Below are 26,155 nucleotides of genomic sequence, written 5' to 3'. Positions count from 1 at the left end.
ATAATTGCTATTGGCAAATAAGAATGAACGTCTGAAAATTCTGGAGATCTGTGAGTTGGATCCGTGCTGTCACCTTGGTGTCAGATGAACACAGGAAGCAGCTGGGTCATCAGCAGCTGGGTCAGACTCTGCAGTGAATGTGTGACGTAGCTGGCAACGTGTCTTAGCTTCTGGCAAGCTATTCCTGGCTCTTTCTTCATATGTATGCACCTGCTACTTGAATTCCTTCCATTGTGTGCATTAATGCAACAGCAAATCCGTAGCAGGTATGACTTACACAGCATTTGTACACAAGGACTATTGTATCTGTTTGTAAACACAGAAAGTGTTTTTTAAAAAAGTTGTTTGAAGTGGTGATAGTGCTGTTAATGCCAAGGGCCTTCAACTGTACAGACCTCTACCATCACCTTCTGAAGGCAGAGTCTCCTCACTGGTTGTATTCACTCTTTATTGTTTCTGAGCACTATGCAAGAAGAGCCATTAATGTCATACATGTGCTGCAGGGAGTTTTGTAAGCACATAGATATAAAAAAGATGTAGGGGGAAGGATTTTTTTATTTTGACTTTGAAATCTCTCCGCAATGTCTAGCTCACTGGTAGAACCTGTGAGAATAGGTCGTGAATTTTATATCTTCCACAGTGGTATCAGTTCATGCAGTGGTCATTTTAAATAGTCACCTTGAGATTTTTATCTCTGTGTAGATTAAGAGATTAAAATAATAAAGATTAAGTCAGTTGATTAAAAGTGCTATAAAAAGCACAATCAGTAAGTAAATTACTCAAATGAATAAAAAGATTAACTGGAAAACAAAGTATGTCCAACAAATGTGCTGCTGTTTGACTGGGTATAGTGAAGGCTATTGATTATTTCTCAAAATCAGTGCATTTATTTTCCTGAAATTTAGAAAAATGAATAAATGTATTCCTTTTAAATGCATTTTTTAAAGCTCAGTACGTAAGTCAGAGGAATTTGAGTCAGTACTTTTTTTTCCTCCCTTTCTATCAACTTATTTTATACTCTTGGATAGCTTTATTTCTTTTTAAAGGATACTCTATTGACAATAATCTATCTGTAGAGAGATGTTGTAATATTTCAATGATGTCTTTAAAACACCTTGATATGAGAAGAATTGCATGGAAAAAAAAGCGACCCAAACTTTTCAAAACACTGTGATGTGTATGTACTTCACATTACTAAATGGTTCATAACACAATTATTTATGCAGATGCCCCACTTTTCCTGTGTCCTTAGTCTTCTACTAAAAGATATTGTGAAGCTAGATTTTTGGATTCTTTTGTAAAGAAGGCAGGTAAACAAATCTGGAACAAATAAACCTATTTTGATCAATGAAAATCCTTAACAATTTAAGGTAAATATTTAAATCATTATTTTAGTTGTGAGGTAGTATTTTAAGGGAAAGAACATGGTTACACATTCGAGAAAACTAACTCCTGTGTATGTTGAGATATTTGGGACTGAAGCTATTGGTTGAAAATCACGAGGGCATTAGAGAAGAGATCTCCTGTATGGTTACACTGTCTGTCAGAATGATAAAGCTGTAGAAGCCTCAGCATTGTTGCTGTAGTCACATACAGACACATCTTACGGTAGCATGTTATGCCAGGAAGTACTGATGGAAAACAGCTTGTTTCAGGTGCCGAGAAGAGTGAGTGAACTGGTTAAGCGAAATGATTTCGTAATTCAGTTGAGCTGTAATTGCAAATTTAAAGATAGAATGGAGCCTTGCATCACTAAGCATGGCCTTAGAGAAAGAGCAAACAGTCATACCTTTGTTTCTTAGTTTTTGGTCCCCTCCCACCCCAAAATCATGCTTTGTGAATGATTAAGGAAAGATAATTCAGAGCCTTCTGACTATTTTGAGTCTTTTGTAAACCGTACTGTTCTCATTGCTCTTAATGGATATGATAGCAGTCCAAGTGCTGGTGGTAAGCAGGGTACAAAGACTGGCCTGGGCACTGAAGTTCCATCTATTGACACATTAACAAAAAGACATACCGCCACCAGCGTGCCCCGTTTCCATCTGCAGTCAGGTCTGGGGCCCCTGGACCCCTAAGTCACAGTTTCCTCTTGGATGGGTGGAACAGCAGTAGGTGGGTTTATGATGAAAAGTTTATTTTGCTGCATGTTCCCTTGTCTAACACAAAGTTTTATCAAAGTATATCATAAATACACTGAGCTTAGGTAGATATGAAAAGGTACAGAGCAAGAAGACAGCATTGTAATTCTGATCAGCAGAGCTAGGGAGGGATTCTTGATTTAGCTCTTCTAACCTCTCTGTATAGTGCCTGAGGATCAGGATGTTGAATCCATCTCTAACGCTTCTGTAAAACTAATGGACGAGCCAAGGCTGCAATATCTTTCCTCCAGCACATGGAAGTAGATGCACAATCTTCCTCACAGAGCTTGTGGTTATAGGAGATCCAGGCAGCGGAACCTGTTCAATTACCAGGCATTCACCCTTTCTGAAACCAATACTGATTTATACCCACGCTTTATACTAGAAGTACATGGGAGAAGCATCTGTGGAAATCTGTGTTAGTGCACGTCGTGCTCCCTTACAGCTCACAACTGGACAACTTGCTTTTTTTGCAGTTCAGTGATGCTCGTGTGCTTTATTTGCTCTTCTTCTCATTTGTTAAGCATGTGATTTTGTGTCTTTAGTGTTGACTCCCTGTTTGTCTTACCCAGTATTTTCATGTAGTTAAAGTATCGGATAAAGAGGTGCTGGTCTTTGCTCGGTATTTATTAATTTCCTTTGAAAAAGAAGCTGCAGTGGACAAATGGGGCAAAGGCTGACTCCCTTTCATTCTGTTTTTTGTAAGGAGGCAAGGCTAACATAGTTTTAATCTCTCTCTTAGCGTATCTAGTGCTTCTCAAAATGTAAGCTTAATAAAATATTTATAAAGCCTCCGATGGAATGAGCCATGTAAGTGCAAGATAATTCTATTAATTAGGGATCTCTCAATCTCACAAACACTAAATTGGGAGGGGGGGATTATCTGAATACAAAACAGTCTTTGATATTGAAGGGGACTGTAGAGAATTGAACTATATATAACCATATCCAGATAAACAAAAATCACACTCCCCAAAGACAGAAAATAGCTCAATACTCCCCTCTATCCTCTCAAAAAAGAAAAGACCATTTGTTTTGAATCTTCATTGCAGATGGGATTTTAATATACTTGCGTATAGCTGCTTGTGGATAAGGCTTTTGTATAACCACACTTGACCGGGGGGGGGGAAGAGAGAGAAACTACCTATGTCAGGTTATGGCATTTTCTACATTTAAAGTGTATTTTCAGTTAATGTCCTGTATTTCTGTAACACCCCCTGAGCTCTGTTGCAGCCAGGGGAGGGCATGCCAGGGAGAGGGAGAATTCTTGATGGATGAGGATCTCAAGTAGAGGCCTGTGCAGAGGAGGGGGAGAGGGACTCATGGAGCCTGCTCAGGTTTTAAAGTAGTAAAGACTCTATTAATGTATTACAGCAAATGACCCTTGATGATTTGCAGGTCCTCTACTTGCTTATGGTGCTGAGTTGAGCTATCAAATTTAGGTCTATTGGGAACATACTTGTGCACTGAGTAATACACAGAGATCGCCCTTGTCTTCTTTTGGTTACGCTGTGTCAAGGGTGTCTGACCAGGAATCCTGTTTACATTCTTTAGATAGGTGATTAGTTTTTTTTCTGAGGGGGGAGCTGAACACCCTTTGCCCAACATGCAGGGCCACAGTAGTTCTGCTCCTGGGTTGTTTCAGCTGAAGGGCACGTAATCTCTTTCTGTGCTCTCTCTCCCTTCCCTTTCCAAGTTACTTTCTTTCCTACTCCCATCTTCACCCCCCTTTAGTACAACGGTGCATTTTCATTAGGTATGATTGCAAGCATGTCTGGATGAACATTAAAACAGACCAAGAAAAGTCTGATTTGCCTGGCAGAATCTGCTAAAGCAGCTTCACACCAAATCCTGTCTCTTAAGGGTCAGAGCAGGTATGCACCAGTTAGAAAAGTTATGAGTGGGTCAGCTCCTTCCTCAACTAGTATCAATAAGTTTAGTTCTAGAGGAACTGTTTTCTGCATTAATATTTTTGAGTATCCTTTTTTTATATGTAAAGTTTGATAACTGCTGTATATTTTGTTTTGCTTTTTAATTCCTTAATTTTACAACCATAGAAGAATTTTAACTTTCATTGTTACGGAGAAAGGCTTGAAAACCTGCGTGGCAGCAGGTGAAGCTAGCAAGTGGATCATGTGAACTTCAGAGTTGTATACATGCGTTTCAAATGTCATGAGCTCTATGCAAATTTATGGCATGCTGAATATCTGGCTCATCATTTGATAAAGAAGGATTTGATATTGGGTTTTTGCGTCCCCTGAAATTCTGGACTTGTTGCAGGGTTTTGCAGAGCCCGTAGATAAATTAGGAATAACTTGGCTGAAGTGTGAGGATTAACCACGGAGTAAATACTTACAATATGAGAATACTAAAAATCATTATTGCCTTTTGGCACCTCTCTTTACATGCATTGTGTTTTATGGAGAATGACGAGCAATATTAATAACAACAAGTATTTCTCTAGGTTTAAGTAATTGAAAGTACCTTTATTTTAGAAAGGGGGCAAGGGGTTGCTGTGAGGCAGGAGGAGTATTTATTCCGTGAACTTTGTCTTCTTCTTCTGTTGCTGGTATAGCTCCACCTTGGGGAGAAGTTTCGTGATGCGCTTAATCTAAAGCGCGGGCTGCTCAGAGCAGCCCTGGTGCCTCCCAGCCCTACCTTTTGTTTGCTGCCACCTTCTTTGTTTGAGTCGGGTCCGTTGATCGTGTGGTCACATGGTGAGTCTCACTGTACACGATGAATGGAAATTAGTATTTGGGAGGCTAGTTCCTGGTGAGAACAGCAGCCGTGATGCAGTGTACCGGAAGTGCTGGAAGCATGTTGTTTGGGGAAGAAGCTCTCAGGGGCAGCCTGCTGTGAGGCTAAGCCTATGCAGAGAGTGTATCCTTAGTTTCAGGTCAACTTTAGTCTAGTATTGGCATTGAAAGATGACGTGCTATAACCCGTGACTGTTCCCATGAGCACTGGAGGGGCCTGCCGCTGGCGTGATACACGCTGCTGCCATCTCCCTTGCTCAAGCACCTGAGCTGCATGCACTTTGGGAGAGCCAGTGCAGCTGAAATGACCAGTCTAGGCTGAGACCAGTTCACTACACAGCCCTGTGTCCTTTCGTGCAGTGCAGGAGAGCAGGCAGGAGGAGGCAGGAGCCTCTCCGGGCTGGCAGACGCCGGTGCTCGGGTTAGCTGGCAGTGCTTGTGGAACAGCAGCCGTAGCTTTCTGTCCTGCAGGAGAGCAGCTGCCTCCTGGATTTGATTTCCCCAATTGGTGCACCAGAAGCTTTGCCAAGCGCGTGGCCTTGCCACATGGCGCGTAGGAAGGGGTTAATTTCAGAGTGAAGAAAAGGCTACCTATGTCTAGCTAAGTTTTCTTTTTCTGTGCAATCAAAAGCTCCGTGTGTTGCTGCTAGTGTGCTCTGTCGCTAAGCTAAAATTCCCAGACGCGTTGATTAGTGAAGCTAGACAGTAGACAGGGTCCAAGTGGCTAACCATGTGAGAAATTCAGTGACTGTAGGCTACTGTTAATTAACCTAGAATCTAGCAACATGGCACAGTGTCTGTGTGATAAGTTATATTATCTTCAGCAGCTCAATTAAATCAAGGAGTGAGACACAGAGCAGACGTAACTCGGCAAATAAACAGACAACTTGAGTCAGCTTTCATAATTTGGTGCGACATCACGTAAATAAATGCAATAACTTGTTTAGCATAGTTAAGCAGTTTGCTGCTCAAAAACTTATTTGCATGACATCTCATTTTGAATAGGTTAAGTTGTGGGAAATTAGGAATGTGCCTTCAGTCTGATGTATTCTGCAGAAAAGAGAAAAAAATCTTCCACTGGAGATATGTAATTTGTAAATTGAAATTCTCCATTTGTTTTCTATGGCAACAAACTGGAACATACTGATTCTATGTTTAAATGATTCACTTTTCATACCATTGCTGTCATGTTAGCATTTCTTGATGGATGTGTGAGATAATGTTAACCCCTCTGTACTTGCTCTTAATTTTTACTGTTATTCTTCCATTACTTACTAGACTGTTCTGTTTAAGATACACAAGTGTACATCTAGGTTGCAGTTTTCTGTATCTAGAGGAGATAAGGCTGTTGTCCTTGCCATATTTCAATATGGGTAATCAGTTTCTGTCTCTAAAATCATACCGAGTCTTTGGTTGCAGGAAGTGGTTTGTACCCACTTTAGTGTGAATGTTTAGACTGAAAGAGCTCGATTGTGCTTCAGTATCCTTTAAAAAAAAATGAGATCTTTCGTTACATATGCCTCTTTCACTCACAGGGGCTTAACTAAATTTATATGTGGCCTGAAGTTTATATATTTGGCCCGTTGCGTATCAAGACTTTTGGATCACTATCTAACTGGAAGGGAGTCACAATTCCAAGAAATATCTCTATTTTGAAATGTTTGCAACAAAAGTTGCCACACGTGAGCTGTTATGTGTAAACTCCCCGTGTACATGTTGTTCCCTTCCCTCTAGGTGACTAGATAGCAGCAAACCGTGGAACAGGCACAAAGACTGTTGTTCTGAGACCTGATGAACTTGGGTCCTCGTGTACCTGCCATCTTCTGCCCATGTGTCCACTCTAATTTACAAAAATGGTCTGTTCTTCATGTGAATAAAACGTTTAAGCTAGAGGGTGTCACAAGTAGCAGGTAGATGTTCCTGTCTTCCCGGGAATGTCAGCCCAGTCCTTCAGAAAGGGGACAGTTCACTCTTGGTGGACATAGTAAAGTGGAGAGACAAGTCCTTCACACTATTTTCTTCGTCTCCCTGCACCAAACTGTTCAGCGAAGTGCGACAGAGAACACGAGATTCCTTCTGAGACCAAAAATAAATCGCTCTGAGAGATGATCTCTTCGAAGCACCACCTGGCGATCCCTGCAATAATGATGGCGCTCACATGCATCAAGTTTTTCTGTGATTTCTGTTCCATTTAGGCTAAGGAAATATTCAGGTTTTTGGAGCTATAAATTATTACACTGAAATTTTCTTAAATTTTGAAATAATAGAAATTGTCGTGTTTCACTAACAGCCTTCTAAAAAGCAGATTATACAGAAAGCAATCTGGTAAAAGAACCGATCAGTTCTGTTCATTGGCTTTGTTCGTATCAGTTTCAGATTTTATTAATACAAATCCTCTCCACGTGTTGCAAGCCTGGGGGTTGTTAGGTGGCACTTTGCTAGCAGCTCTGAAGATACACCAAGGTGTATCCTAACCAGACCTGTTTCATTGTCACTTTTTTCTGAACCGTCTGCTAATGAGGTGATTTTTTTTTTCTTTCTTGTTTACATGAAGCACAGTTTCAGGCTAGACTCTGTAGGCACATGCCTTGCCTCTGTCAAAATGTTGCCAATAATTTCAGCTGAATAGGATGGAGCCATGAATGGGAAATGCTTCACAACAAAGCTGATGGATGTATCTGGCATAAGCTTTGTTTTGTGTGTCTGTTCTTGGATCGAGAGTTGAGAAAATCTCTTCAACTTCTTGTTTGATGAATATAGTAGATATAATGTTCTTCTCAGGCAGGCTCTTTGTTGTGAGGATGTGAATAACATTGGGGCTTTTTGCCCTGAACGTAATGTTTAAGCCGTCAATAAATAAAAAAACCACAGCAGGTATTTGGAATGTCTTCTTGCATAATTGAGGAAAGGAATTACACCTGCGTTCATGCTTTGGCTCATGCTGGGGCATCTCTTTGTTTGCCCTTGGTAATCTGAAAATGAAAAAATGAGGGAGAACCTTAATTTAAAAATATTAAGGAAGTCAGAAAACTGTGAGAAGTATGTCCCAGACAGAACTGCAGCATTGTAAGAAGCATCCCTGCAGGACCAGCTTTTCTCTCATTTCAGCAACGACTCAAATCCACTCTGCAGAAACTATTTGTATTCTGACAACTTTTTTTAATGGTTTTTTTGAGGCTTTTTAGCCCGTAATGGAACTAATAGAATTGCTTATCTTGCCCCACAAATTGTTTAAACTAGTTTCGGTTGTGCAGTTGGATTTAGGAAGTCAGGATTTCATCCCCTCTGTATTTAAGAAGCTGGTTGTAAGTGTGCCTCGGTGCTCAGTCCCAATACAGTGAAATAAGTTGATGGAGAGTTATAGAGCAAATAATTAAGTTGTTGAGGTCACCCCCATTTTGTCACAGGCGCGTAGAAGGAGCCTTTTCTTGCACATGGAAGTGCAAATTTAATCTATGTTGGACCTTTACTCTAAGAAAGGGAATACTGCTCTTCAGTGGTGTCATGGTAAGTGGAAATTGGCATTACGTGGTACTAAACTGAAAATGAACCATATGGCTAAGGTCATGCTCTGCTTTTTGTTAGCCTAAACCTATTAAAATTGTTATGAATCAAGTGTAATGTCTGTTTCTCAGTGGGGAAATTTCATTGTAAGCATTAGTGAAAGATATGTGTAGCTGTCAAATGGCAACATTTGTGAAAATAAGTAGTATCTAGCTCTTATTTCAGGCTTTTCATCAGCATGTCTCAATTTGTTTCACAAGGAAGGAAGGAAGGATTACTAAAGCCTGTCTCAAGCACAAAACTGAGTAGCTTTCACTGAGTTTGTCCTTATGTTGTTTCTGTGCGGAAGGGCCTTTGGGGTTTGTTTTTCCCTACTGAGAGATCTGTGACCTATGTCCTACTGGTGTGGTATATGTTGAGTGTGGTACAATTTGTTTGCCAGTTTATGCACCTTTCTTGCCTTCTGGAATTCATATATCTGCTACTAGCAGAGCTTATCTGTGCTATCGTAGAGGGGTTTGAACCAGCTACAGATGAAAATGGTGTGCAGAAGCAACAGGTATCCACTGAGAGATTTGGTGTCGGGCAATCATTTCTCTGGAGGATTAAATGAAGTCTTCAGAAAGGCATCCTTTTACTTTGCAGGGTTCATAACCCAAATTTCTGGCTCTGCTCGTGGGATAGTTTTTCACAAAAAAGCTTTAAAATATGGTTTATTATATTTATTTACTTGGATTCTTCTCTTTAATTTGTATGCACACTAGTTTGACTCCTCCAACAACTAGATCAGCTGACAAAGGAGGTGTTATTGTGAGATGCAACATAGGTAAAGCTATCGAACTGGATGGTAGCCTGAGCTATAGGCTGTGTTTGTAGAGCAGAGACAAAAATCCCCACATTGCACAATGTCTGTCTGCTTTTAAACATTCTGCTATTGTTTTAAAAATCCATGCTGCACATGCCAGTCATCTCTTGTTAAAACATGGCTCTGACCAAGAGCCTTCATTGAGTAAGAATTCCAGTGCTGTGATCCAAAAGCTCACAGACGGGGAACCCCTCAAAACCTGAAATGAGAGGAATTATTTTTTTTCCCTTTGTTTGTCGTAGAGTTGATATATGTGGCTTCTCAGGCTTGAGGGGACAAAGGGGAAAAATAGATTGTGAACATTATTGTTAATCCAGATGCTTAGAAATGAACAGTCATGTTTTCTCAAATTATGCAATGGATTAAAAATAATGATGTATTTTTAAAATTATGCCTGTGGGTTTGCACCTTCCAGATAAAAGGTTCATCTACTTTTTGTATTTTTTATCAGCACTGCCAAGAATTATGAAACTCCTATTTTAAAATGTGCCAAGAATTCCTAAATACACTCCTTTCTACTTATTTCTGGAGTTTTCACTGAAACATCTGACGTCACTAGAACTGGAGAATTCAGTAGCAATATTATTCATGTAAATTGAATTCAATTTTCCTGTGCCCTCCCTCTGTTCCTCCTAAGATATTGGAATACTTTGGCAGTGCAGCACACCGAGGGATGACAGTGTGAATGATAGAAAAGTTTACTAAATGCCTCTAAAAACAGGACTACAGTTTGTTCAGTACGAAGCCAGAGATGAATGTAGCAGTTAAAAAATTGTGTTGCCTGTATGAATTTCAAAACAATACAAAATTTTTCTCTCAGAATTGTGCCAGCCTCTTCAGGAGAGGTAGGATTCCAGTCTGAGATTTCTACATGCTTTTTGTGCGTGTGAAAATGTTTTTGGTCGTGGCAGTATCCTACCACATTTCAGTCAAGACATAATCTTCCATCTGTCATAATCCTGAAGTTGATCACCCCAATTGCTCATGATGAACAGTAACCAAAACTCCTAGAAAGGATCCGTGTAGTAAGTGTGCTTTGCTCTGTCACTGGTATTTCTGAGACTGTCGTGTTTGCCTTCTGGCTGGCAGGCAAAGATTAAAATCTTGATTGAGAGAAGGCTTGGCTGTGTTGGCATGTCCTGACGATGGGGCATAAGCCAAAGGCAAGACTTTAAACATGAGGCTGAAATTTTCCTTAATCTGGGCTGAAATTTCCCTCAATCTGGGCTTGGATAGTTTTGATTTCTGAGTAGAATCCATTGTGATTTGCATGTGGGAGAGGTCACGTTGTGGAGGAAGGAATTCAGAGGAGCTCTGCTATTTCAGCTGCAGCTCACCTCTGATTATGAGTTCATATCAGAAAATTAGAAAATCTGCATTAGTAAGAATGAAGTAGGATTTTTTGTGTTCACTGTACAATGTAAGGTCTTGCTTCCAAATTATATGCTGTTCATCGTGTCAAGGAGTTGCATAATGTGATGTAAAAAGACTATGTCAGCCTTGTGTGTGTTATTTACCACGTTGCTTCGTCTTCCCTTTTCAGCACTTACAGAACCCGGCAAACTTCCATAATGCGGCAACAGAACTCCTGGACTGGTGCGGAGACCCCAGAGCCTTCCAGAGACCGTTTGAGCAGAGCCTGATGGGTTGTTTGACGGTACGTGGGCCTCTCTGCTTCGTACCCTGTGCAGTCTGGTGTGACCAAGGGAATTTGATTTTCGGAATCTGTGTTTTGGGGAAGGGTTTTGTGCTTTTATCCTAAACGTGTGAAACCAGATCCTGACAACTGTTTTGACTCCATTACTTAACAGGAAGCAAAATGCAGTAACAAGAAGTTAAATTATAAAAGGGAAACCCCCTTATAGTTAGATTCCATACAAATATGCAGGCGAGGTTACTTGGTATGCACATACAATATTTATTTTCATGGTTTGAAATTGTTGAAGTGAGCTGTGTTCTTAGGGAGTTAACAGACTTTTCAGGCCTTAATTTTCCTTTGCTCATTTTTGAGGGGACTGAGGGACTTCTTGTCTTCTGTCATAAGTATGCTGTACTTGGAGCTAACGGTGTTTCAGACATGCCTCTTTGGCTTAATTTGTTAGGTATATTTACTGCAAGTCTAATCCTGACACACTAATTCCAAGAGTTTAGTCGACTTTGGTGCTCTTCTTTCCGTTTGCTCTCTATTAAGACCACTGTAGTTCCTAAAGCAACTTCACTGTCATGCTTTGAAAATATTTTTTATAGTGTGCACAACAGCATTTTGTGTTTCGAAAGTTTTATTTCCTTTGCACCCAGCAGCAAGATCCAATCCAAAAATGTTACATGGAGTCAAGACTTTAGAAGAATTAAAATTCTGACTGGACTAGGAGTTTTCAAAAGCTGCACTGCGATTTGCAGAAAAGTTGATTTAAATAAATAGTCACAAAAGAGATAGAAACTTTAAAATTATTTACAAAGAGACTATCATTGTATTTGTTGAGGGGGCAGAATTGCATGGATTATTTTCATGAGCTATGTATCTGGTGTGTGCAAAACAGACACCAAGACAGATTTAGTTACCAGAAATCCAAATGTTAAGGAATGGCTCCATCTTAATGTTCTCAAGTGTATAGCATCCCTCAGATTTCTGTGTCATTAAGTTAGAATAAATCCAATGATACAAGGAGGTCCATATCATTCTTCAAATCAGAAAAAAAAAAAAAAGAAAAGTTAGTGGAGTCCAAAACTAAGGTATTTAACGATTCTGTTTGAAGTAAAAATTATATATAACCTCCTCAGTCATGATGACATGTGGATGGGGTGTGATGTGACCATAAATACATTTTTTTGATACTTGTTAAAAATTTTGCTAGCATTTTCAGGTTAGCATTTGGGAAAGGAGACATTCAGCTCAAGTGTACTTAAGCAGCCTGTGCACGGTATTCCTCTGCAGACCTCTGCTAGAACATTGTTAATCTGACCCATGACTTCCTTGCTGTTTGAATCTTTTGTTTCTACATAAGCAGATCTGCAGCCCTGCCCAAGTGCAGGGTCAAAATAAAGTCTGACTGGTAGAGCTTCACTGTCTGCACAGAGCTTCTGGAAAGGGAGAAGGAAATGCTCCATGGAAAATGATGGGGTAAAACAGACAATACCTGGTTATCAGAGTTTATTTGAAATGGAAATACTATTTCTTTTGCCAGGAAAGAAAGAAAAAAATCCTTATTATCCAAGCACTGTTAAGATGTGAACAGCATGTGTTGCTTTGCTTCATACTCCTCCCTGAAATCTGAGCAGGGTGGCACAAAATCCCCCTTTCCCAGCTTGTCACGGGAGTGCACAGTCTGCACCATAGGACTGACTGGCAGCAGCATCTTTATCACATGTTGAAATCTCATTATATTCCTAACAAGTCAAAAATACGGGCTCATTTTGTGTTAGATACACAGGATTTGCAGAATACATATAAACTGCAATGAATATTTCTTATTCCTAATTTTAAAATCCCTCTAAGGAAGATATTCTTTAATTTTGCAGTTTCTCACTGTGTACATCCCTCTTCCTGCTTCCCATGAAACAAGCTTGACTACATGGTTGTACCCCAGGAAGTTGATAATTCCTGTATCTTCCTAATATGTAGCAGTACAGTGAACAAGGTCTCTTTATCCTTTTTCTTACAAAACTTCTTTTCTTCTGAGCTTGCTTTATATATAACTTCTTTGTAAATAAGGCTCCTCTTGCAGGACAATGTGTTTGCCTTTATTAACAAACATGCCAGAACCTCAATCTATTTCCAAGAAAATTATTCAGAAAGTTGCAAATAAGTGAAAGGCAGCTAAAATACTGGGATATCATGAGTAAATTTAACATTAGCTTGCTGAGCTGCCCTTTCTGTGCTATCAGGAGCATTTTTTCTTAACACTGACAAAGTTTATCAGTGCTCTTCTTTGTAAGGATTATGCTAAAAGAAAAATGAAAAATCATTATGAAAGGCTGTTCAACCACTAAAACAGGATTATTGACTTATCTTCCCAGTCTTTAAAATGACCTTCAAAACCAAATTCCCTTAAAACTGTCATTTTTTTGGATACGCTTTTTAAAGCAAGTAGTCTCTACTATCAGAACTCATTTGAGCTTTATGGATTCCTAAAGGCAAGAGCATTTAATCCAGGAATGCTCCAAATACTAAAATTGCTTTCTTGCTCAAAAGGCACGTGTAGTATACAGAAGGAAGGTTCTTTTATGACGTTCTGTTCTGTTAACTCTCTGACCAGGGAAAAAGTGGTATAATAAACTGTTCTGGAACCATCAAGGGGTATGAAATCATCATATCCTACTAGTGGATAACATGGTATATACTAATCTAGATCAAAATATATTAATATATCAATACTGCAGAAGGGAAAGCTCTCTCAGGAGTGAGCAAACCATCCAGTCATAGACTGCAAAGTTTGAATCAATCAGATGCAATGACAGAGCGTTGAAACATATCTGTTGTATTATGAATAGCCAATGTAACAGTACCTCTGGTGTATCAGACTTTCTGCATCATTTAAGTCTCATCTACAATATTTTTTTCAAAAATTGACCAATTAGTTTTAATTCTTTTAATAAAAAGGAAAAAAAAATATGCTCAGAATCTTGAAATTGTGCCTTAATTTGGGAACTGTCTCTTAGAAGTAGTTTTGTTTATCCCGCATACCATCTTCATGTCAGCACTGTCAGTAGTATCTGTTTCACTTTCTAACACTGGTATGTTTTTATTCCTGTTGCCAATCTAACAGGCTCTGGATGGCTGCAAAAGAATGGTCTTAGAAATATTCTGCTTGGACTTCAGCAGAAAAGCTTCCAGCTTCAATTTCAGAATCAGCGTTTTTGATAATAATCTATAGAATGGGCTGTTAGAGAAAGAAACGTGTTGACGTTCAACATGTGCTGTCTAGGTAACTCATAACATTTTCAAGTCACCAAGTTTTCCTAAGTGCTGGCATTACGATTGAACGTCAACACATTTCTAGTGTTCATTTTATCTTGGGTTTTTTTTTTCCTCTGTTGAAATAATAGATGTGCACAGTATACATCCCAGGTGTTAGCAGTAGCTAAACGTTTTTACTTACCGGCAGTACTTGATATTACTGGAATTCCATTTGCTACTGTGGGCTCCAGTGACGTATGCAGGATAATGGAAGTGGTTTTCTTGCTTCAAGAGCAAACTCAGGATTTGGTAAGACAGCTGCAGTTTTACCAGAGAGGTGTCTAATAAGGCATGTAAACAGGCTTTGCTTAGGCAGTTAAATAGTTGCATTTGTTTTGTAGGTTCCGTTAAATAATTGCTCTTTTAGAGGTGAGATAACATCTGTTCATGATAAAGAGCTTGGACTAATGCTGTCAAGGCCTATGAATAAAACTGGAATAATTCTGCGCAGTGCAGGCTTGTTGGCCAGAGAAGATTTAGGGTACACAGGTAAACCTATGGCTTGTGCTATAAGAAAGTTGTTTGGTTTTTTTTATTAAGCCCTCAAAGTTGTGCCCCTTCTGGAAAAACTGTGTGTGACTGCACGTGCGTTGCCTTTCAAACATTTCTGGCAGACACTAATTCTAGAGCTTACCTTTTTGTCCTCACCCATTACAGAAGATCACCCAAGTGAGTGGGTAATATAAAATTATAAAGAAAATACATTTCAACAGATAAATAAAAAGTCAAGGAGGGATGGGGTAGTTTTCTTCCTGACAAGCCATAGGCTACAGAAAGGTAGCCTTAAACAGCTTTAATGGAACTCATACAAACAAATTATTGTCTTTCTCAGAGACAATAACCTCTCTTCCAACTTGCCAAGGAAAGCTAGGAGTTATTTTTCAACAGTAGTTATTTTCAAATCAAATAGAACTGTCTGTAGGCCAGAAACTGAATTATAATTAAAATAATTGATTCCATAAATTATTGAAATTGCACTGGATACATTGCTCTTTGATACTAAACATTACTTCTTGCATAGTGTTCTGGGGAGACAATTAAAATAACTTGCACTTCCCACAAAGCAGAGGTGGCTGAGTCTTCGTTCTGGTTCTAGCATTCATCACTTACAAAGCACGTTGCAGTGAGATTACGCTATGGTGAGGTGTCCTGGTTTCAGCTGGGATAGAGTTAATTTTCCTAGTAGCTGGTACAGTGTTGTCTTTTGGATTCAGCATGAGAATGATGTTGATAACACAGGGATGTTTTAGTTGTTGCTGAGCAGTGCCTGCACTAAGCCAAGGACTTTTCAGCTCCTCCCGCTGCCCTGCCAAGTGAGGAGGCTGCAGGGCACAAGAAGCTGGGGAGGAGCAGCCAGGACCACGAAGCCAAAGGAGCCAAAGGTGGTGAGCAATTGTATTGTGCATCACTTCTTTTCTGTGTTCTTTTATCATTATTTTTCTCTCTTCCTTTTCTGTCCTATTAAACTACCTTCATCTCAACCCACAAGTTTTACTTTTTATCCGATTCTCTCTCCAATCCCACTGAGGGGGAGTGAGCAAACAACTGTGTGCTGTTCATCTGCCTACTAGGTTAAACCCCAACATAAGGCTAATAGTCTTGATAAAATTAAGAATATCATTCTGTACAAATGTGCTGTCTCTGGCATTACCCTACTGTGTTCTGAAAAAAACAGCCTCAGTTACTAACTGTAACCCTAGTTTGGTTGGACAAGGTTGTCACACTCTTTTCTGCCTGTTCTCAGATCCACTCTAGTCTCATCCCATAGGTCTGCTCTTGCCAAGCACTTTAACATGTAAATAGTCTGACTGAGGGCTTTGGCTATATTTTCTGTTGGTGCTGCAGCAAAAATAGAAACAAGGGGAGAGCTGAGAGCAAAACGGACTTATCTTCAAGGCAGGCCAATAAAGGCACTGCTTTGTTCTCTTACTGTGCTTCAGTGTTACCAGGTGCCAAGTTCATCATTCTTTAGGTCTCTCCAGTATATCCGAAAAAGAAATCAAAGGGCGAGAGAAGCACAGCTGTGTGTGGTTATTTTGTAACTGTACCTGGCGGCTAGCCTAAGAAGTTAAAATCCGGCACTACAACAGTGGGAGGAATTTAGGTAAGGAGCGTGTGCTTACCTGAGCTGGCTCTTGGCCAAAGCACTGAATATAACGGAGCTTCCCTGGTGAACACTGGGGTCTCTGACCTCTGTTGTTAGGACCTGGGCCTCTCGTTCCATCCAAAACATGACTTTTCCTACCCAGTTTTTCCACAAAAGGCAATGCTGAAATAGTAATTAAAAATGCCTTTTTTTTCCCCCCCACTGTCTTAATGTTCTAGATTTCCTCTCCAAATGTTGGGTCTACCTCAGTCATCAGACATGGGAAACTTGTGTTTAAGGAATGTTTTTCTTTAAAAGAATAACAACTCACAAAGCTGTAGTCCTAGCTGTACTCTGAAGATTATGGATTTCATTTCAATCTTTTGTGCTCCTTGTAGCTCTTAGTAGATCTTTATACTTCTGAAGAGAGTTGGTGAAATAACAAGTATCTGTGTTAATCTTATGGACGTATCTGCTATAGGTTCATATTTTAGTGACACTCATATATGGTACAATGATCTTTTGAATTGCATTTCTCTTTGGAAAATCCTGGAACTGAGACTACTGAGATTTTTTTTTTTAGGTCACTTTAAGGAAAAAAAAGTAGCTGCAGTTAGCTTCATGATACAGAAATCTGTTTTAGCTCATCTGGTATGTAATGAAAAAGATAATTTATTTTAAAATATATAATTTTTTTCTTTAAAAAAAAGGCAAAAATTAGATATTTTAAAAATGTCAAGTTTCCACAGCAGGATGCCTCAGACAGCAATAACAATAAAGTCAAGCTAATGCTGATATGTTCCTAAGGTGTCCGCTGCTACATTGACTTCACACCTGGCTGAGTTCATTCTGTTTAATGCAGAAGAGTGTGTAATCACAAATCAACATGTAACATTCACAAAGCCAGCTTTCAGATCAGGTTAGGCTTTGAATGTGAGTAATTACAGATGGAAGAGTTAGTTCAGCATATCTGTACCAGAAAATGGCAGGATGCAGCTGCCCATTAGAGCCCGAGAAACATTGCATTTAGTCTTTGTACCCAAGACTTCCAGAGCAAAAGGTTCACGTGGAAGAAATTCTGCTTTCATCGTCCTCTCCCCGCATCTGTTTAGCGCACAGTTGTCTGTTTGCAGCACGTCGCAGCGCTCTGGGGCTGTGTACGTGCTGTACCGTCAGCATACAGCCGGCAGGCACGGAGTGCTCTGCTTCAGAGCAGCTACGTGCCACCGAGTAACTCGGCGTTACTGGCTGTCGTGTGACCTCGTGGTGTCCTAAAGCCCCTTTTTTAACTTAATATCATTAGTCAAGACATGGGTTGGTTTACAACTTCAAAATATTTGTTGGAGATGTGTTGCTGTCCAAATTAAAATGCTTTTGGAATTCCTTTATTGCTTTTTTCTTATGATGGCTGTGTATTTCTTCCATATCATTGTTCAAAGGCTGCCAGGACTCAGGTGGCAACAGTATTGCAGTGACCCGGTGATCAGCTGGCTTAATTAAAGCCAAATGCCTGCATCTTTCCCTCTGGGAGAAAATTTCAGATGGGAAGGGTTGGGTATAGTGACCTTCTCTTCTGTATTAGAGATATGCAGAGGAGAGGAGGACGATGTAAAGGAGGAGATCTCCTTATTCTGCATGGTTTACTTCACCGTTGCAGGAAGGGTTAACAAAAGTAGATGGTAGGGATACTGGTTTAGTTTATTTTGAAAATATGGTCCTTATCCACCTAATGAGGTGGGAAATGTATTTTAAGAAAACCTTAGTTTATATACACAAGGGCTTTACAGAGTCACTTACATTTGCAGAACGTACTTCAGGTCTGTTTTCAAGCATCAAAGGCAAGAAACTAGTTAATGTTATATAACTTTACTCACCTGCTTTGATTTTCTGTGTTGTTGAAGCGGCCCTTCTGCAAATGGAACGTAAGAGTCTCATCACATCAGGACTTCAGATCACAAAGATTTCTTCCTCCCTTTCCCCTCCCTGCTTTTTTTTTTTTTGTTTGAGGCAGATCACTATTCGTGTTGAAAAATTCCTCAATTTGCTTCCTGTTTATCTGATCTTTGTGTGTTACTGAGGGGGAAAAATTACCATCTACATTGCAGAATTCTAATTACAAAATTTCTGCTGTAGTCTTCAAACTGCATTCAGATAATTTCAAGTATGCACAAGTGGCTGAACACAGAGCTGTCTGAACTAGCAATCAGCTGGCATTTTTAGTTTTGAGCAGCCAGCAAATTGAATTGGTAAAATTCATTCTGATGCCAGCAGGGGGGGGTGCTCTTGACTGCTGCTAGTTAAGAGATTCATTGAAAGTGCAACATAATGGGAAGGGAGTTTTGTAATACGAGTCATATAGCTCTCTTGATTAACGGGCCTGTTAGGTTAAGAGGTACATTGTTCCAGGACTACGTGGTGTGATAACAAGAAGGGCAGGGAGTGGAGCTTGCCATGGTGTACCTCCTTAGCGTTGAGAAAGGAGAAAAAAAGTATTGCAGTTAAATTCAGCAAACAGACAAGAAGCCAGTGGCTGAATTTTTCTGCCTTTCATGTTTATACTAAAACCTCACTCACGTCATTTATCCCTCACTGTCAATGGCTCCGAGAGTTCAGGCATCTGGAACTCTGCAGAGCTGTGTCAGTGAATGTAACGTCTCCTTCGTGAGTGCAATATTATTCAGATTAAAGATTTCAAAGGTTTGGGGTGATCAGGTTATCTTATTTGTGGTTAACATTACAGTAATGTTTGTTTTCAAATAAGTTATATGTTCCTTTAAAGACACAGCTTGATATAGTTATAAGCACCATATCTAAGTTTAAATGAAAGCTGAATGTTACAAGCATATGTAGGAAATAGGCTAGCTTTTGTAAGGTCTGTCTTGACTGTTATTGTGAAGTAACATAGAGAAATATTAAGTGTTGAACCTTAGGCTGGCCAAGCACCTCTTTCAACCATGACAAAGGATAATTATCTCAATTTATGATGGTGGTATCGCTGTCAACTATGTCTTTTTTTTTTTTTAATGCACTACTTCTTGACAGAATTTTAAGGCATGTATGCTTAGGTCAACTAAGATACATGCCTTCAGCATTACAGGACAAAGTCATGGCTGAACACGGGGTGCTGCCTGCATTGTCTGAATTTTTGCTAAAATGCCCAACTAGAATTAGCAGCTAGAGAAAGCCTGAGTATGTTTGCAAGTGGTATCACATCACTTAGTTGTAACATTGAATGGATAATTGAAACTGTGTTGACTTGATTCCATCAGATTAGCGCTGTTACCTGAGTAAGACTGAAATCACAGGAGGTTTCAAACTTGGAGGAGTTCCTTAGACAGGATTCAGACTGAGCCGGGTGGCTCCAGTCAGCAGCAGATGTCTGGAATTGCTGATATTGGCCTTGGGATGGAGCTAAGGGAGCATGGGGGCTACTTTTTTCCAAGTGGGATGTCACATAGATATTGTCTGGTCTACTATAAATCCCCTTACCTCCCAAACTCCATGGATTGATAGGGAGCCCGTTCCAGTGCTTGATGAACTTAAATACCTAGAACATTCGCAATATTTCTCCTTAGTCACTTTTACAATGAGCAGATGAATTCTGCTGTGTGCTCCTAAATCTTTCCCATCTATATTATTCCGTATGTCTGTTTGACCTGGTTTTTGGAACTTTTTTCCAGTTTATAAAGATTGTTTTAAACTATTATCCTGTCCTCTTAAGTGTTTGCAGACTCTTTGCCTGTTATCATCTAGCAATTTTGCAATTTACTCTATTTCATTGTCTAACACACAACAACATATAGAAATGACTCATGTCTAGGACAGGTTATGATTTGGCAGAGGACTATTAATTAATAATCTGAGTAAAATTTATACCATTGTTGTCTGGGCTATGGTCCTCTGTTATGGCAGTGCCATAGACAGTAATGTCAGTGGTTGTAACAATATGTTACATCCACTGTCTTCCTTATGCTTACCAGGCCAGTTAACTCGTCAAAGAGAATTGCACTGTGCTGATAGATTCATGATGATATTCTGTATTACTCAGTATTTGTTTAGTAATTTATTTGGTTGTCTGGGTACCTGTAATTTTTGAGTTTTACCTTTTTACCATGTTAGAACCAGAAATTTGATGTGCCTCCAAGGTCTCTGTCTTGAACGAATTCCTGAAGATAATCATTAGCAGCCACAAGGATTGCCCAGGCTAGTTCCTTTGAGGCACTGTAGGGTAAATTTCAACAGCATCTGCTGACTGGAATATATTGAACTTACCAAATGTCTTGTAGTTAGTTCTTTGTATTCTCCGGATCATATTCCTGTGACGTGTTTGTCATCTTGTTTCTGAGAAATCTCGGTATTTATTGAAAAAGGCCAGGAGGTCCCTTGCATGCAGATTCACTGGTGAAAGCCTTCCGAGCTCCAGGCGAGCAGTGTCTGACTTCAGTTGTAGGCAACCTGAAAAATAGGATCTTTGGAGGATATATGATCTCCTCTGTTTGACTTTCATTTTTAAGTGAAACCAAGACTTTAGTTGTCACAATTGAAAGAAAAGCTTTAAAGGCAGTTAATGCAAAAAATCATAAGCCTATGTAGAAACTGGAAATAAGATGTGAACTACCTTATTTATATTGAGAAAGGGAATCGCTGAGGAGCGGTGTACAAAAGCCGAGGGCTGGTGGACAAGGGCCCAGAGAAAAGCCCCCCTGAGCATAGTTCAAGCAGTTTATTTTACAGAGCCTCTTTCTTCATTTAGCAGAGTGCATAGAAGAAAAAAATCGGTGGAAAATTACTCTTGGCAAAATGGAAATTTTACTAGAAATGTCTGGTTTCTCTTAAGTAACAGGATTTGGTTCCTTTTTTTGAGAGGAAGGGTTTTTTGCGCAGTTTGTCAGTGGAAGCACTTTCAAGTTTAGATTACTATTTTTAGTTACATTTTTTTTAGCTAAAATAAATTTGCAATTTGTTTTCTCTAACATCTTTCATTAAAAACTTGAGCAAAAAAGCAATAGTTTGAATGGCTGACTTCTCAACACTTAAAAGTTGAGATTCTTCCTTTTAATGCTGGATCTTCTGCTTGCAGTGCTTGCTAAGGTGTAGCTTCACCTGCTTTGAGCTAGACTTCAGCAGGCTGATGCTGTGGCCGTTGGGGTTGCACTTTCTGGTATCTTGAAGCTTTGCTTTTGGCCACGGCGAGGTACAGAGGAGGAAATTAAGAACAGGCAATCGGCGTCAAATGAGAATATAACAGCTTAGGCCTCAGCCTGTTCTTAGGACTCGGCCTGACGCAGACATTGCAGTCTCTTCAGTGAAGATATTGCAGTCGTAGATTGACTTTCACGGTCTCAGGGTTTTACGATTCTCTGTATTTCCTGAGTTAACTTGTAGAATTTTTTCTGTAATTAGTAAGATGTCAGTTGAGTAGTGATTTGGCCTCTAGCCAGCAGGGTCTCGGTATTTTTAGCTTCATGTTTTAAAATGAACCAAGCATGTAAGCAGACAGTGTGTTTCTTGAGTTACCACGTTTCTTAAGTTATACGCTGCTGAGCAGGTGTATCTGCCTTTGTTCCTGTCTGTTTTCAAAATAAATAGTTCAGTGACAATGTGCTTTTTCAAAACAAAAAATTGGGAGGACACTTTCTCCTTTATTTTACAGACCTGATTAGCACTCTGAAATGCATTCCTCTGTGGTGGTAAGGAGATTAAATAATGTTTAGACATTAGTGAGACATTGCCCTCAGGAACCTTTAAGAAGAAGGTGGAGCTTCTCGTCTACCAACGGAACTTTCTGTCCACTTCCTGCTTATCCCTTCCCTAGCATTTACCTGTCAGTGGCTGAGCTATGGAGATACTGGAAGCAGGAAACAGGAACAGTTAGATTTCCAATTGTGTAAGTGTCTTCCAGATCTCATAGCAGCCCATCAGCCTTCACTCCTATTGCTAACTTAGGATAAAATATGAGGTGTCTTGTTCTGCTGTTCTTTCGCTTGTGGAGTTTTTATGTTGTCTTATTTTTGCAAGTTTGGACCCAGAGTCTTAGCCAGGATATTAACAACAGTCAGACTTTTAAGTGTAAAAGATTCAAGGCTGATAAAAGCACAGAATATAGCTGTTTGTGTAGGTTATCACATATGTTGGTTCTTCACTCTGATCTATACAGTCGCTTTTAGGGGGGATCCAGTCCTGGACACAGATAATTATAGTGTCATTAATTTAGGAAGAACTTTGGAGATGGAAATGGGGTGGGAAAATGATATTTTCTTGTAAGCTATTTAGGATGCGGACTTTCTTTTGCCTCACACAAGGAGATGGTGTTCTCTTTCTTGTGGAGCTCCTTGACCATTGTTTCCATGCGAAGCAGTAATGGCAATGTTAAGAGTAATCTGTTCTATCTGTGCCTCTGAGTCCGAAGTCATCCTGTGCCACTAGAATGCAATAGAAAAGCTCTGCTGTGTATGACATTAGCACAGCTTGCCAGAACGACCGACCGCAGTATTGTGTTTGTACTATGCAGATTTTCATGAGGATATGTTCTTGGCTGATAGCTGAGTTGCTGGCCTAGAGAAACAGTTGACTGCTTCTCATCCTTCATCCCAGTCTTTGATTTGCCTAGTATTGCTAGTCCTTCTGGATCAGTCCTCCTCCCTTCCCCCCCAAAAAAATCTTCTTTCCGTATTTAATGTGTTTGGCAAATACTTTTTGCACAGGCCTGTTTATTCTAAAACTGTAGTAAATGTGCTTTCCAACACAGTATTGTTGAAACGCAGCGACTGTGACAGTGATCACAGTGTGGGAGGACGCTGCCGGTCGCTGTGGAGGAGGGCGTTTTAACCCAAAGGACCTGGGCACTGCTCTTGAGAAACAGGGCCAGGAACTGCTTGTTACGCAGAGATAGAGACTTAGGGACTTCTCATCCTGAAGTCTCAGGTACAGTAAAATGTATCTTGCACAATTTTTGCATATCTTTATCCTGGATTATTTCTTCTGGAAAGGCTTTGTGTCTCCAACTTTCATGGAACTACAGGCCTTTCTTCTCGCGAGTGGTCAAATAACGATCACCAGAAGGCTCCCAGGTTCGGTTTGCTGTGTGTGCGCTGAAAGCTGCTGGGGAGCAGTGCCTCAAACCCTGTTTGTACTGTGGCTATCACAGCAGGTTCAGTTGCCTAACCTTAGTGCTGATAAGCAGGTTACTGTAACTTTGCAAAGAGCTCAAGTAACCGCTAATTAAGCTTTCTCTCTTTGCCTTTGCAGGTGGTTAGTCGAGTGGCGGCTCAGCAAGGATTTGACTTGGATCTTGGATACAGGCTACTGGCAGTATGTGCAGCCAACAGGGACAAATTCACTCCAAAATCAGCTGGTAGGAAAAACCTTTTTTTGGTGTATTACTGATTCTTGGATGGTTGTATTCTGAATAAATGCTACCTGTGCCTCTATTGCGTTCTTTAGAAACCAAAATCAAGCACGTCTGATGGTAATAATGCTGCTGCTTTTAGCATTTCAATGCTGTGCTGCTCTGAAGATACATGGCTTTGGAAATTTGTATTTTCCCCAACTAGTGTCATTTTTTCCCTATTTGATGTTATAGATGAAATGTTGCTGCCAGAAACACGGGTGTTCAGTAATTTCATGGTGGGAATGAACACACTCAGGCCCCTCCATCTTGGTAAACCATTGATTTTCTGTCATGTGTCACCCTCTAAATCTTCCACGTTCGTTCTGTGCTCCGTCATGTATCTATTGCCAAACTTGTACTCCTTGACTGCATATATCTGGACAGACAAGTACTGTGGTTTCTCATACATCTAGTCATTAGCTTTAGAACTTTGAGCCAGGACTAGGTGGCAGTGCTATTGGTGTGGTATTAAGTAGCCATTTTTCCAGTATTTTATGGCAATAATCTGTTACAGGGCTCTGATCAAGTAGCAGTATTTGATCATGATGTATTGTTGTTATGTCTCTGTATAGTAAAAGTAGAAAATGCACTTCAGGGTCTTCCTGCTTCTCACATGTTTGATTTAACTGGAGCACTTAATTCTGGTTCTCCTTTTCTTAGCTGATGAATGTCAACATAATGTGCACTCGCTTGGAAAACAGGCAGATAACTGTTCCATTCCAGACTGAACGTGGATAACTTGTCTGCTTAGTATTAAACTGGTATGCAGTCCCCGTTTTAGAACATCAGAAAAGGTTGCCTTCTTCCAGAACAGTAATTTCTAGTCAGCTGGTGGGGTTTCTTTTCATGTTCCTTTTCAGTTTTTGTCAGCCCCAAACTTCTTTATTTATGGTTACCTTTTGTCCTAAGTGCTCTAAGCAGTTCTTCATGCAAAAGTGACTTTTACATCAAGGCATATTCACTGGGCATACTGATTTATTTTTTGTGTTGGAAGGGGTCATTAATTTTACTAAATGTTTAATAACCTGTCTGATTTTTCATCTGGCAAAACTGTGGAAAATAAAATGTTCAGCTGACCAGGCCCAATCTGCGTATTTTCTGAATTACTAGTAAGTTTCTCCAGTAGTTAACTATTACATCTCCTCTTCTTGATCTTTCTTTTTTTTTTTTGTAAAGCTATTCAAATGAGGATTTCCAGCTATGAGTGCATTAAGCAATAGATTAAAATTTTATTTCCTTTGAAAATGTACCTATTGTAAGAAGCCGTAATAATTCTTTTCGAGATGTGTGTCTGTCAGTATGTGAGTGACGGTGAGGTTGTTGAGTCTTTGGGTCTTTTCATGTTGTAGTCCCATCTCCTTCAGGGCTTGGATGAGGAGAGTCTTCAAAACCACTGCTTGGTCGTCACATCATAGAAAAGCCTGGTGTCAGTGTTGGTTTAATACCAGTAATTACTTCTGGGGAATATATGTGCTTTTTTTCAAGTAATTACCCAAGCAATCTGTGCAGGTTTTAGTCGTTCCATTGCTAATTGATACAACACTGGGAAAGCTGGTGATGAAAGTGTGTGCTCATCCCAGTGTATTCTAAAAACCTTCTCAATCCTCTTCTTTGCTTCCTGTTTCCCATTTTGCATATACAACCAATTTATTTCCAATGGTGTTAAATGTGTGGTTTCGCAACTATGTAGTTTTACCATGTATACAGTTGTTTCACTAGTTATTCCAGGGATTTCCTTACATGTACCTGTGTTGTTGTTTTTAGTGCTGTTATTGTCTGTATTAAGTACTCATATTTTTGGGCAACATATTTTGTGAATTGTCACATATAGCACTGACTCTAAGGGTGTCGTATTCACAGACTTGTCTGTGAGAGCTACATCAGTGAATGGGCAACTTGAAAGACTGAAAGGCTGGCGTTACAAATGGGGGGTTGTTTCAGACCATCCTGACTTTTTTGGAGAGGTAAATATCCACATCTGAGCACGTTAACATTTTCTGATTTCCAAAGTGACAGTGGCTCTGCTCCCTCATTCAGTTTTTGTAAAAATGTTGACATTGTCCTTTGCTTTCTTGCAAATTGAGAGCTGCCTTTCATGATTTGCTTAGGTTGTTGTCAAGGATGCTTGCATGATGTTTTGAGTAACTCATTCTTTTTTCTGTTACATTTATTGAAAGACATCTTCAGTACTTCTTCCAGTCACTCTCCTGCAGAAGTCCACTGATGCAGATATCAAAGGACATTGGTTTTAATGAATAAGCATTTAGTTTTCCCTTTCCTCAGGCTTAAGGGAAGTTTACAATGGTTTGAATTCATTTCTCCAGGTATGAATTTAATGCTGCCAAAGGGATCACTCTGGAAACACTTTTATTCCATATTGTTTAGTGACATTCTGAAATGTATGGTGGAAAAAAAACCACTAAAAAACAACAATAAACCCATTCTCACTGAATCACACT

The 26,155-nt window shown here is 39.7% G+C and overlaps 1 long non-coding RNA gene across 1 annotated transcript in view; it reads left to right on the top strand.

Annotated features, from left to right (window-relative positions):
• Window positions 1-23,607, top strand: part of LOC104270115 — a 29,194-nt gene extending 5,587 nt beyond the window's left edge. Inside the window, exons 2-3 of the long non-coding RNA XR_717784.1 lie at window positions 10,807-10,920; window positions 23,555-23,607. This is a non-coding gene — a long non-coding RNA (uncharacterized LOC104270115). The remainder of the gene's footprint in view (window positions 1-10,806; window positions 10,921-23,554) is intronic.
• The last annotated feature ends 2,548 nt before the right edge of the window (window positions 23,608-26,155 follow it).

This window comes from Apaloderma vittatum, unplaced genomic scaffold, assembly GCF_000703405.1.
Source record: "Apaloderma vittatum isolate BGI_N311 unplaced genomic scaffold, ASM70340v1 scaffold3022, whole genome shotgun sequence".
Taxonomy (NCBI): Eukaryota; Metazoa; Chordata; class Aves; order Trogoniformes; family Trogonidae; genus Apaloderma; species Apaloderma vittatum.
Note: the sequence above shows the minus strand (reverse complement) of the source record. Positions and strands in the feature narration are given on the sequence as shown.